The sequence below is a fragment of the Miscanthus floridulus genome, chromosome 1 (genome assembly GCF_019320115.1).
Source record: "Miscanthus floridulus cultivar M001 chromosome 1, ASM1932011v1, whole genome shotgun sequence".
NCBI lineage: Eukaryota > Viridiplantae > Streptophyta > Magnoliopsida > Poales > Poaceae > Miscanthus > Miscanthus floridulus.
Window position 1 is genome coordinate 39,855,645 of NC_089580.1, and position 12,113 is coordinate 39,867,757.

General features: G+C 43.6%; 1 pseudogene; it reads right to left on the minus strand.

Moving 5' to 3' along the window:
• Nucleotides 1–259: 259 nt before the first annotated feature.
• LOC136491554 (LRR receptor kinase SERK2-like) lies at nt 260–5,803 on the minus strand (annotated as a pseudogene).
• Between the last annotated feature and the right edge of the window lie 6,310 nt (nt 5,804–12,113).

Here is a 12,113-nt window from a genome sequence, read left to right on the forward strand (position 1 = left end):
TATAATTTGAAACGAATGGAGTATTAAACTTTGCTTTATAACAGTTTTATCTACATTATTTTTCTAAAACATTCTCTCTGACCATGGCAAAGGTGACCGTGTCAAGACAGATTATCTTCGGTGCTAAGGTAACTAAAAATACATTGGTTTATTAGCCCACCTTTGTGCATTGTAAATCGGTAGGCACAATAAAAACAGTTAAAGCGCACTAATAATATGGATACATTTATAAAGAAGTACACAAATCCAAAAGGCAGAAACTAATAATATGGATACATTTATATGCTCACTTATTAACAGTTGACAACTAGAGATGAATGTCCATGCATGTTTATGGCGCAGAAACAACCTAACCGCTGCTATATGTCCATCAAATTAAGTACAGTTACCTCAATCTATGTACTGCCCTTTATCCATCTAATTCCATCCACATTCATGCATTGCTCAACAAGTCTGTCTGAATAATCTTATGAACATATTTATCTAATAACTACTCTACAAATAACAGTTACATACAGCACAGCAGGCACTGCATCATTGCATTTACACCCATCCGTTCCACTGATTGTCATCTACCTGCAGACAACTCTATCGCTTCCTGATTGTAGACGGAATCCTCTTCCCAGTCAAACCTCTGCTGCATCCGCTCATACTCCTGCCTCCTTGTCACCTCCACATGCTGCCACTCCTCCCACCGCTCCGCCAAACCCTCACCTTCCAGCATCCTAACCACTTCAGACATTGATGGCCGGTCCTCAGGTGATGCCTGCGTGCAGAGCAGTGCTATCTGTATTATCATCTCAAGATCCTCGTTGTCATAATTCTGATTAAGGTTGTTGTCCACAATGGAGTCTAGCTCCCCTTCTCTCTGTAGCTTCTTTACCTGTATTTAGTTAGAGGTACATCGTAACATACACAGGAATCAGGTTGCATTAAGAATGGAGCCAGTTTAAAAAATCCCGTAACCGAAGAGGCAAAGAGCAAAGCTATCCAATATTTGGAAGTGAAAAAAAGACTTACATGATCAAGCAATAGCACATCATCTTCCTCTTCCAGCCGTGAGAAGTCAATAGCCCGCTGACCGGTCACAAGTTCAAGAAGCATGATCCCATAGCCAAAAACATCAGTCCTCTAGGACGACTTCCCTGTGGACAGGTACTCAGGTGCTATGTGACCCATGGTTCCACGGACTTGTGTTGTCACAGATGTCTTCTGAACATCTATGAGCTTTGCTAGGCCAAAATCACCAACAACAGGCTCGAAATCCTCGTCAAGCAATACATTTGCAGCTTTAACATCACGGTGTATGATCTTGGGGTTGCAGTGTTCATGCAAATACTCCAGTCCACGAGCTGTACCTATAGCCACCCGTCTCCTTGAAGGCCAGTCTAGGATAGGTTCTCCAGGCTTAAAATCTGGATAGCATTTAGAACACAGGACACATGATATGAGACCAGCATCAATTACGAGAAAAGAAAGACGCTAAATAAGTTAATATTTTTTTTGGCCAGTGGGAAAGCTTGTTGTATATAGATGCAACAAGCCAACAAATCAAGCCTGTTAACAAAAGGTTGAGAAAATGTTATGTGGGAGGTCCAAGGTCTACCATATACAAATTAGCAAGGGTAAAGTTCTGTCTGTACATAAAAGGAAGGGAAATAATAGAGAAAATCCCTTTGTAGGTAGTAATAGTGGAACATCTTAGCAAAATACATTGAGGGGTGCATTTTTTCTCTCTCTCGAACACACAGGAGAGCTGTCTATCATTATATTCCTTATATTAAAGAAGAAAGGGTACAACCCTGGATACGCACTCACACACACTTAATTCTTTAGTAAGTATGCGCGCCTGCGACAAAGATTACAAATAACCACAATCCTGTACCTAGAGGGGTGCATGGACAAATTCAAAAAATGATACCTCTTAAGCGGTAGGCAACACTCAAATTCTGCATAAATGGATAGACCAGCAAGCGCTCTGTTTGTGTCGTGCAGAAGCCAATTAATCTTAAGAGATTGCGGTGAACTGCAACACTAATAAGCTCAACCTCGCGCAAGAAAGCAGCCTCTCCACCAGGACTCTCATAGTCAGTCAGTCGTTTTACAGCAATCTTAGTGGCATCTGGAAGAACTCCCTTGTACACTTTACCAAAACCTCCCTGTCCGAGAACATTTCTTTCATTGAAATTATCAGTCGCAATCTGCAGTTCTCGCCATGCAAATCTTTTGAGCTGGCCAAACGCAATTCGTCGCTCATCCTCACCTGCAGAACATAAATTGGTATATCGCTTAGGTCATTGCATAAACTATGCAAACCTGAAACTCTTGTGATTAACACAGTGCCTGATTAATGAAGGTGTAGGGTCATGTATTCTGATTAGGAAATTATCATTTTCAATGACTGAAACACGAGCCTGCTGTATATTAATAATCAAGTATCAATGTGCTTACTGTCTTGGTCTTTGGGAGCTCTAAAGTTTATGAAGTTTTTAAAGAGATAACAATTTTGCTAATCCATTATTAAGACTATTACTTCACTACTGTGAAAGACTAAGCAAGGCATCAACTACAAGGGCATGGAACCTGCTACATCCACAAAAACTTCCTGCAGGTGGCTTTTCCTCCTTGCATTACAGATTAGAAACAGAGCTCCCACGATAAGAAGCCCTAAAATTCCACCAACTGTTCCAAGTATTAAGCCAATTTTTGAGCTATGGGATCCACCTGTAAGATGATAATTATGGAATTAGCAATCTCATAAAATACAAGGAAACTATCTATACTACAAAACTACTATGCATTGGTAAAATAATAAATACAGTAGTCAGAATGCAACTTACTCTGATAGGACATGCTGGATGCACAAGAATGCTGGAAGTTGGGTCCACAGTTTAAGTGATTACCAGAAAAGCTGGTCATGGAAAAAGAGAATTTTACATTCACTCAGGATTAGGAAAAAATCATAGAATGAAAGAAAAAAATTAAGAGCAAGCTTCATACACCGGTAACGTGCTACTTGAAACAGTGAACCAGGTATCTGACCGGACAAATTATTATATGCCAGGCGGCTGTAATTTTTTTTTTCTCGAACAGCGCAAGAGAACTGCGCGTCATTTCATTAAGGTAGAGAAAAAAATACAAAGGTCCAAGTGACCCAACACACACACCCCACTCCCCAGAACTAGGTTACAGACTCGCCACACAAAAAGGAAAAAAGGACGACCAAACTTCTCCAAGCATTAAGCTCCAGAAGGCATCAACCTGAAAACCAGCTCCTGGAGTTGAAAATGTTTTTTTGTCAACACAGCACGACAAGAACATTTAAATGAACTTGAGTTATAAGAAACTGAAAAGGGTATCATACTCCGTCTTACATGTCTGTCAAGCTTGAAATGTTCGCTATGCTACCAGGAATTGACCCATTGAAATTATTTTGACTCAGTATTCTGGTTATGAGAGAAAGGAAGATTACATGAAAAGGTCACATAAAACTCTATTTCTTTTCTCGAATACGTAGGACATATAACTCTATTTATAAGAAGGGAACTCTGATTTTAAAATACTTACAACAGCTGTAGCTTAGAAAGGTTGCCAAGAGAAGCTGGTACTTCTCCAACTAAAAGATTGTCCTCTAAATCTAAGCTTGTCAAGCTAGATAGATTACCAAACTCCTCTGGTATGGTACTGGTAATCCTGTTACCAGCCAATGACCTGCAAAATCATATGCTATACAGTTTCATAGTAGTCCGAGTAGTATCAGGAAATTAAATTGCACCAAGATTGAACAGTAGTTCATGTATGACACATATCTAACGGTAATAACCAGAACTAGTACCAATTTCTCTGGAATAGAATATGTTAGGATATGTGACACTGGTACAATCCATATCATCCTAGTTTACTTGCACAGATAGCTAGCGCACTATGATCTTGTTTCAGTAACATATCAGTTTGCCCCAAAACATGAAGAGAAGCAGACATGTCTATCCACAGAAGCAACAGAGTCATAGAACAGTAAGATTCAATAGAGAAACTGATTCCTAATTTCTCAGACATGCCAAGGTGTCTGGACTGGATTCATTATAATTTTATTGCATGTACTCATTCTATAAATTTCTTACTTTGAATAACATGATGTAATTCTCCGAAAAAATGAATTAACTATTGCTATAGTGTAATAAATGTACACCATTCCTTTTGATGTTTATAAAAGTGATTATGTCAAAGGTATATATAATCTACAAAATAATACATCATACTCACAGGACACTCAAATATTGGAGTTCTCCAATTCTTGGTGACAAAACGCCAGTGAATCCTCGTGCAGCCAAAGTTCTACAAGAGAGCATAACGATTAGTCAAAAAACACACAAGATCAGAATAGAGGGGAACATAAGCACTCCAACAACATCAGAATATAATGAAAGCAAACAAAGAAAGAAGGTACATGGGCTCCCACTTACACTTGAATAACATTGTTGCTATTGTCACAAATAACAGAATTCCATGTGCAAGGGTTAACTTGATTTTGGTTCCAATCTGAAAGCCGACCGCCAGTAACGTTCAGTTTTTGTTTCATATCATATAAAGCATCTCCTGCAAAACAGAGTCAGTCATTCAGTATTGATAAGGTACTTGAGTTTTGTAAACAAGAGATCCAATCGGCCATTGAGGATTACATTTTCCTCTTTTCTTTAAATGCCTACATTATCCCTGAAGAATCTAAACTAACTTTGTTTCTTCATGTCAACCAAACCTTAAACATTGAGGGATACAGACACACAGACAGAAAAAGAAGATGGCATTGGTAGTTTGGTGTACCAAGAGAGTCATGTCGACAGTTATACCCATCCTCAAGGTTTCTCCCAGATACAAGTCCATACACTAGTGTTTTAATGTGAACACTGCCATATATATAGACCACCACAGTTATATGACTTAGTTGGCATGTTTTCTCAGGTAACATTAATGATCATGCTGTTGTGCTTTTTATGAAATCATTGTACATCCATATTAAATGTTATGATGAGCTAATTGCAGTTGCAGAAACATGTGGTATCATTATTATCAAGTATCTAAGTTTAAGCTAATCCATGTTTCCCAGATACCACTAGCAGTGTCAATACATAAATATTTCAACCGCCGTTTTGATAATCAGACAGCTGCATTGCGCTAGGCGACAATCTCCTACGAAGCACAAGCGCCAAATTGCCCGCCTAGCAGCTGCATTGCCTGCCCAACTGCTACCTAGGTGCTCAGCGCCCAACTATAGTACCTACCGCTTTCTAAAACACTGATTATAACACAGCAAGAGTTTAACAATACAACTAAATTCCCATTTGTTCAGCTAACAGGTACCCAAAACACACTCATGCGGACGCATGGAGGCGCAACGGCTGTGAGAGCGTCACCTTGCAGGAACGATAGGCAGTGCGGTAGTACCTTGGCGATCGGATGCAGAGAAGCACGGCAAGGATACTACCAGAACCAATACAACGAAGCTCAGCTCCCTTATCTTGTTTACATCCCACTCCGGCCGGACCTCCATTCCACTCCACCCCATCAGCCCAGCAGCAGTAGATAAGGGGCCCCGGTGGCCGCGCCCCCGGGGGTCGGCAGCCGTTCAGGAGAAGAGAGCGTAGAGTTGGGCAAGCGGCGGAGGTCGGGATCGTGGAGGGGGCGGCCGCGGATTCGGGAGTTTCGGTGGGCGGATTGGGATGAGCAGGCAGAAAGAAAGTGTGAGAGCGGAGCAAGAACCAAGAACCTCGAGCACTTCGACTTTCTTTTTTTTTTTCTTTTTCCTTATTTTCTTTTCGAGATGGGGGATTATTCGGATTCGTGGCCGAACATGAACCGGAGAATGGCCGAATGGGCCGGCCTGCAGTGTGTGCCTCCATCCCTATCCCTAGCACTAGCAGTCGCCGCCCGTTCCACTCAAAAAGAAAGGGAAAAAAAAGCAGTCGCGGCCCGTGGCCCGCCCAGTCCGAGCCCCATCCTATTCCTCACCCGCGCCGCCTCCCGCACGCACTCGTGGCTCGTGCAGGCAAGGCGCCGCCGCCGCCCAGCGCCGAGAGGAGCAGCGCCGTCGCTCCGCGGCCGCCGGCGATGAGCCTCCGCGGAAGCCAGCGGCCCTACCGTCGAGGCGGCGAGTTCTTCTTCCTTCTCCACCGACGGGACAGCGTGTGGATCCGGCGACCTCTGGTATCCAACGAGGCGGCGACGGCGAGTGGACAGGGGACTGCTGATAGGTGAGTTTATTTGCCATCTGCCTCAGCCCTTCTTCCTTAGTAGTTTATTCGACTTCAATTTTCGATCTATGAAAGCTGCTGTATTTTGAGTGCAGCCAGAGGGTCCTGTTAGTTGATCTCCACCAATAGGTCCAACGCCCTATTGGGCCCTTGTCTCTGCGCCCTGATCGGGGACGCCCAACCCTAATATGGTTGGTGGGCCCCTGTCGCACAGCACATATAAAAGAGACGTGGGGATCACGGCTCTAACTACGAGGTTGACCGGAGCCGCCGTTACCATCAACAGAAAACCTAATCCGGTCTACAGTAAGTGCTGCCAGCAACGGAAAGCCCCACCGACTCTACCGTCGCCACTGGACCTCGACTCCACTACGCTGGAACCACTGCACCGAGCTGCCGTGTCACCGTCGTCCAAGTCGCTGTGGCGCCATGGACCAAATGGTGACCTAGACCAAGGTACATCAACAGTTTTCATATCTAAGAGAAAAACCCACCCCTTGATCTACATTACAGAGGCACTATTGTATCCAACAATGGTATCGGAGCCTTGTTGCTAGTGAATAGAAAAGAAATCGAAGAACAAGGGTTCGATCCGTTTCAGATTGAAACTCTAACCCTAACCGGGTAAAAGAAAAGAAAAAAGAGATCGGGGGGTGGCGGACGTCACTGAACTCCCGATCACCACTACCACCGCGCGGGGAAAGATGCCGCACCGCCGTCTTCGCCGGCGCACGGCAAGAAAAGAATAGACCTCTTTTCGGATCTAAGCAGACAGAAGGGGTTCCCTAACTAAAAGCTCTAGTTTGGTTTTGGTTAATTGATGAAATCCTAAGTGCTAACCTAGTTTATCAAGTGATTATGAGATAGGTAGCACTACTCCAGGTGATGAAGCAATGGCAAAGATCATGACGATGGTGATGGCATGGTGATGATCAAATGCTTAAACTTGGAAAAGAAGAAAGAGAAAAACAAAAGGCTCAAGGCAAAGGTACAAATGATAGGAGCCATTTTGTTTTTTTATCAAGACACTTAGTGAGTGTGATCACATTTAGGATCGATAGCCGTACTATTAAGAGGGGTGAAACTCGCATCGGAATGCGGTTATCAAAGTGCCACTAGATGCTCTAACTCATTTGCATATGCATTTAGGATCTAGTGGAATGCTAACACCCTTGAAAATGTTTGTGAAAATATGCTAACACATGTGCACAAGGTGATACACTTGGTGGTTGGCACATTTGATCAAGGGTGGTGAAGTTTGGGTGCAAGGGTAAGAAACTCCACCGGCACCCTAGATAGAAAAATTGGAGGTCACTGTGAGTGACTGGACGCTGATCTTGGGTGGACCGGTGCGTCCAGTCAGGCGTAGCAGAGAGGTCGCCAGTTTTGGTGTTGCACCGGACGCTGGACCTGAGATGCACCGGACGCTGGTTTCTGCGTCCGGTCAAACTGGCATGGCGACACAGTGACTAGGGTTTAGTACCGGACGCTGGTCTGTGTCCGGTCAAGGTGGACCGGACGTGTCCGATCGAAGAAAACCGGATTTGGACCCTTACTGTAAACGACCGGACGCTGGTGGTTCAGCGTCCGGTCAGTTTTGCGAGAGCGTCCGGTCAGTTAATAGCCGTTGTAATCTGGCGACTTAAGTTTAACTCAGAATGACACGTGGCTTACATCTGTGGACCGGACGCTATGTCCAGGGTCCGGTCAGTATGACCGGAGCGTCCGGTCAGAGCGTGTTTTGCCCAATGAAGGGGTACAACGGCTCTATTTTGTGGGGGCTTCTATTTAAGCCCCATGGCCGGTTCAACCTCACTCTCTTGCACATTTTCATTGACATAGCAACCTTGTGAGCTTAGCAAAAGTCATCCCACTCATCTCTATCATTGATTCATCATCTTTGTGAGATTAGGAGAGAATCCAATTGCATTACTTGAGTGATTTCATCTAGAGGCACTTGGTATTCATGTTGCGCTGCGGATTTCGCTTGTTACTCTTGGTGGTTGTCACCACCTAGACGGCTCGGTGCAGCGGTGGAGGATCGGCACGAGTTGGTGATTGTTCGTGGCCATCTCCGGTGATTGTGAGGGGAGTTGTACCTTCCTCGGCGGAGCGCCGAAAGGTAACTCTAGTAAATTGCCCGTGTCATTAAGTTACCTCACTTGTGGGTCAGTTCTTGCGGTGTCCTATCGTGTGGACGAGGTTTGTGAAACACCTCTTAGCCGCCGAACCACCAAGTGTTGGTCGACACAACGGGGACGTAGCGTGTTGGCAAACGCGTTAACCTCGAGAGAAAATCGATTGTCTCTTATCTTTGGCATTCTCCCGGTGATTGGCTATATATTCATCTTGTGATTGGTTCATCCCCTACACGTCGGTATAATCACCCTACTCACTTATTTATATTCTTGCAAACTAGTTGATACAAGCTCTTTAGTGTAATTAGAATTGAGAGCTTGCTTTATTATTTACATTCATCTAGTTGAGCTCTTTAGAGTAGCAAGGTTGAGAGCTCTTAGTGAGTAATTATATAGCAAGTTTGTGTGCCTAAGTAATCATTGCAACTAGAATTGTTGGATAGGTGGCTTGCAACCCTTGTAGAGCTAAAGTAAGTTTGCATTACGTTATTTATCATACTAATCAAATTGCTCTAGTTGATTTGTAGATTTTTAAATAGGCTATTCACCCCCCTCTAGCCATATTAGGACCTTTCACTAACCCTAACCCTAACTGGATGAAGAAAAGAACAAAGAAGAGGGATTCGGCCTAGAAGAGAATCAAAGCCGAACCCTAACCCTACAAAGCACTCACTGAGGAAGAAGAATAGTGACTCCAGTGAGTCAAACCCTAACCCTAACCCTAACCCCAACCCCGAATCGGTTCTACTCCAAAAGGAAAAGAAAGAAGATCCAAAAGAGTAGAAGGGAAAGAGGAGAAAGGGCTTATCTCGCAGATCTCAAATCAAAACTGAATCGGGTTCAACCGAACCCTAACCCTAACTCACGACGAGGAAGGGGAAGAGAACGATTCGGTACAAATAGAAAACAAAAGAAATCAAATGAAAGAGAACCAAATCGAATGAAACGAATCGGGGAAAAGAAACCCTAACCCTAGATCCCCAAATCGGGTTAATCCCAGAAGAAAGAAGGGGAAAGGGAAAAGAGGAAGAGCAGTTTGGGCTTACCTCGCCGTTGCGCAGTGCTACTGCATCGTCGGCGCTCGAGGAGAAGAAAGGGACGAGTCGGGGAGCTGCTCGTCGGGCTCAGCCAAGGGGGCGCCGCGGCCAGGCCGCTCGACGGCGGCGCGCTCACCCGCTGGGGAGCACGCACGCTACCGAGGGGGCCGGCGACGGCGCCATAGCTCCACCGTTTCACCTGCTCGTTTCACTCGGATGCGGCTGCGCTGCGCTGAGGAGAGAAACCAGAGCAGCAAAGAGAGAGAGCAAAGGAGAAAATGATGCTAGGTTTTCGGGGAGGCAGCCGCGCGGCGGTTTTGTTGCCGCGAGAAGCACGCTCAGCCGTCGGATTAGAACGGACGACGCAGATCGATTGGACCGACTTTTGGCCCAGGCGGGCGAGCGCGGCGGGCCACTTTCCTGGCCTAGGCCTAGGTTGCGGCCTGGACGCGGGGGAGGCGCCGCGAGCGAGCACGCGCGCGAGCTGGGCCTGGGCTGCGCAGGCGCGCGGACGCTGCTGTTGCCGCTGGGCCACGAGGAATTTTTCTGTTGCCAGGCTGAATGAATAGTAAATAGAGTTTTATTTTATTCTTTTTTAGAAGCAAATTTTGATAGAATTTTGTCTACTTTAATATCTCTGTTTAAATTTGAACCAACGGGATAATTTTTCAGAGAATATTTGAGAAAAAAGTTTAATGCTTCTGAAACACACATAATGAATTTTTTATTTTTCCGCTGCTAAAGAAATTATTGATTCTCCAGTTATTTTGAACCAATGTGATATTTAATTGGAGAAAAAGAGATTTTGACATGATTTTGATGTTGTTATTTTCTGACCAACGTTGTTAATAACAATATCGTAATTTTAATGATTTTATGCATTAATTCTATTTCTGCTCAACGGTGATATAGAATTAGTGTATAAGAACAGTTAGAAATTTTAATGATTTTATGCATTAATTCTATTTCTGCCCAATGGTGATGTAGAATTAATGTATAAGAACAGTTGTATATTTTGTTTTTGACCAACGTTGGAATCAAGGCATGTAAATGGTGTTATTTTTATGTTAAGAAAATGTTTAACCTAGTTTTCATCTTGGCTAAGATGGACTGGATAGTCACCTCACCGTGTCCCACTGATCCTGTGGCACTGGTGAGGGAGACAAACAGGGCTGATACCGTTTAGGCAACTGAAGAGAGAGATTTTAAATCCTAAAAGATGTCCTATGCCCTTGTGCATAGGAAGTGGGTCACTGCCAACAAGAAATATTTGATTGTGATAAAGAACATGATTGAGCATATAATTGTGGGCTCAATCCCAGAGTGTGACACGGTCACCGAGTACTTCGATAGAATAAAGAGTTAGTTCACTGGCTCTTCAAAGACATATGCTACCTAGCTGATAAAGCAGCTGGTGACAGAGAGTTACTCTGGAAATGATGACATAAGAGAGCTCACGATATGTCGTCAAAATTATGGCACTGTCGTTTAGACCATATTTTGAAGGGGAGAATAGAAAGACTAGTTAAGAATAATATATTCTTCCTCTATTAGAGCTCTCAGATTTAGAATAATGCAGATAATGCATTAAAAGAACAGTATGTAAAGAAAATTAATAAAAATGCCAAACGAAACACGGGTATTTTACAGTTTATTTACACAGACATATGTGGTCAGTCTCCTGTAAAGAGTGTGGATGGTTATGATTCGTTCATAACATTCATAGATGATTATTCCCATTATAACTACATTTATCCAATCAAAGAAAGAACAGAAGCATTGTATAAATTTAAGATATTAAAGATTAAGATAGTCAGATCTGACCATAGGGGAGTACTACGATCGGCATACCCTAGAAGAATGGTATAGTAGCCTAGTATTCTACACCGGGCGAATCTCAACATAATGGAGTAGATGAAAGACGCAATCGTACCCTGATAGATATGATGCGCAGTATGATAAGTTACTCCACCTTACAGATGAGCCTGTGGATGGAGGCGTTAAAAACCGCCATTCATATTCTCAATAGAGTACCAAATAAGTCAGTGCCCAAAACTCCGTATGAGTTGTGGACAGGAAAAGTACCCTCACTAAACACTTACGTATGTGGGGGAGCCCTGCTGAGGCTAAAGAAGATAACCCAAATATTGAGAAGCTAGATCCCAAAATAGTAAGTTGTCATTTCATTGGCTACCTAGAAAAGTCAAAAAGTTTTTGTTTCTACTGTCCAGAGAGACATACAAAGTTTATATAAACGAGACACGCTATCTTCCTAAAAGATGAACTAATGAGGGGGAGCATGGTAGCTCGAGAAATTAACCTTAAAGAAAAGCGGGTGTATGCACCCACTCCAATGATTCATGGGCCAAATTTCTGACTACCTGCTGTCGCTGCACCGACAGTGTAAAATATTGTGGTGTCAGCGCCTGTTGTTATTCCGCCTGTGGCAACAATGAATGACCATAAGGACCTGTTCTTCAGGATCCTGTAGAACCTATTGTCACACACGAGGGGAGCAAAAACAACCTCAAACAGAAGATGTGCCAAATATGAAGGCCCTTAGAAGGTCCCAAAGAGTTAGAAAATTAGCTATTCCTATTGGCTATGAAGTGTACAACACTGAGGAATTTCAAATAGAGAATGATCCCACCTCATTTGAAGAAGCCATGAGAAGTGATCATTCATCAAAG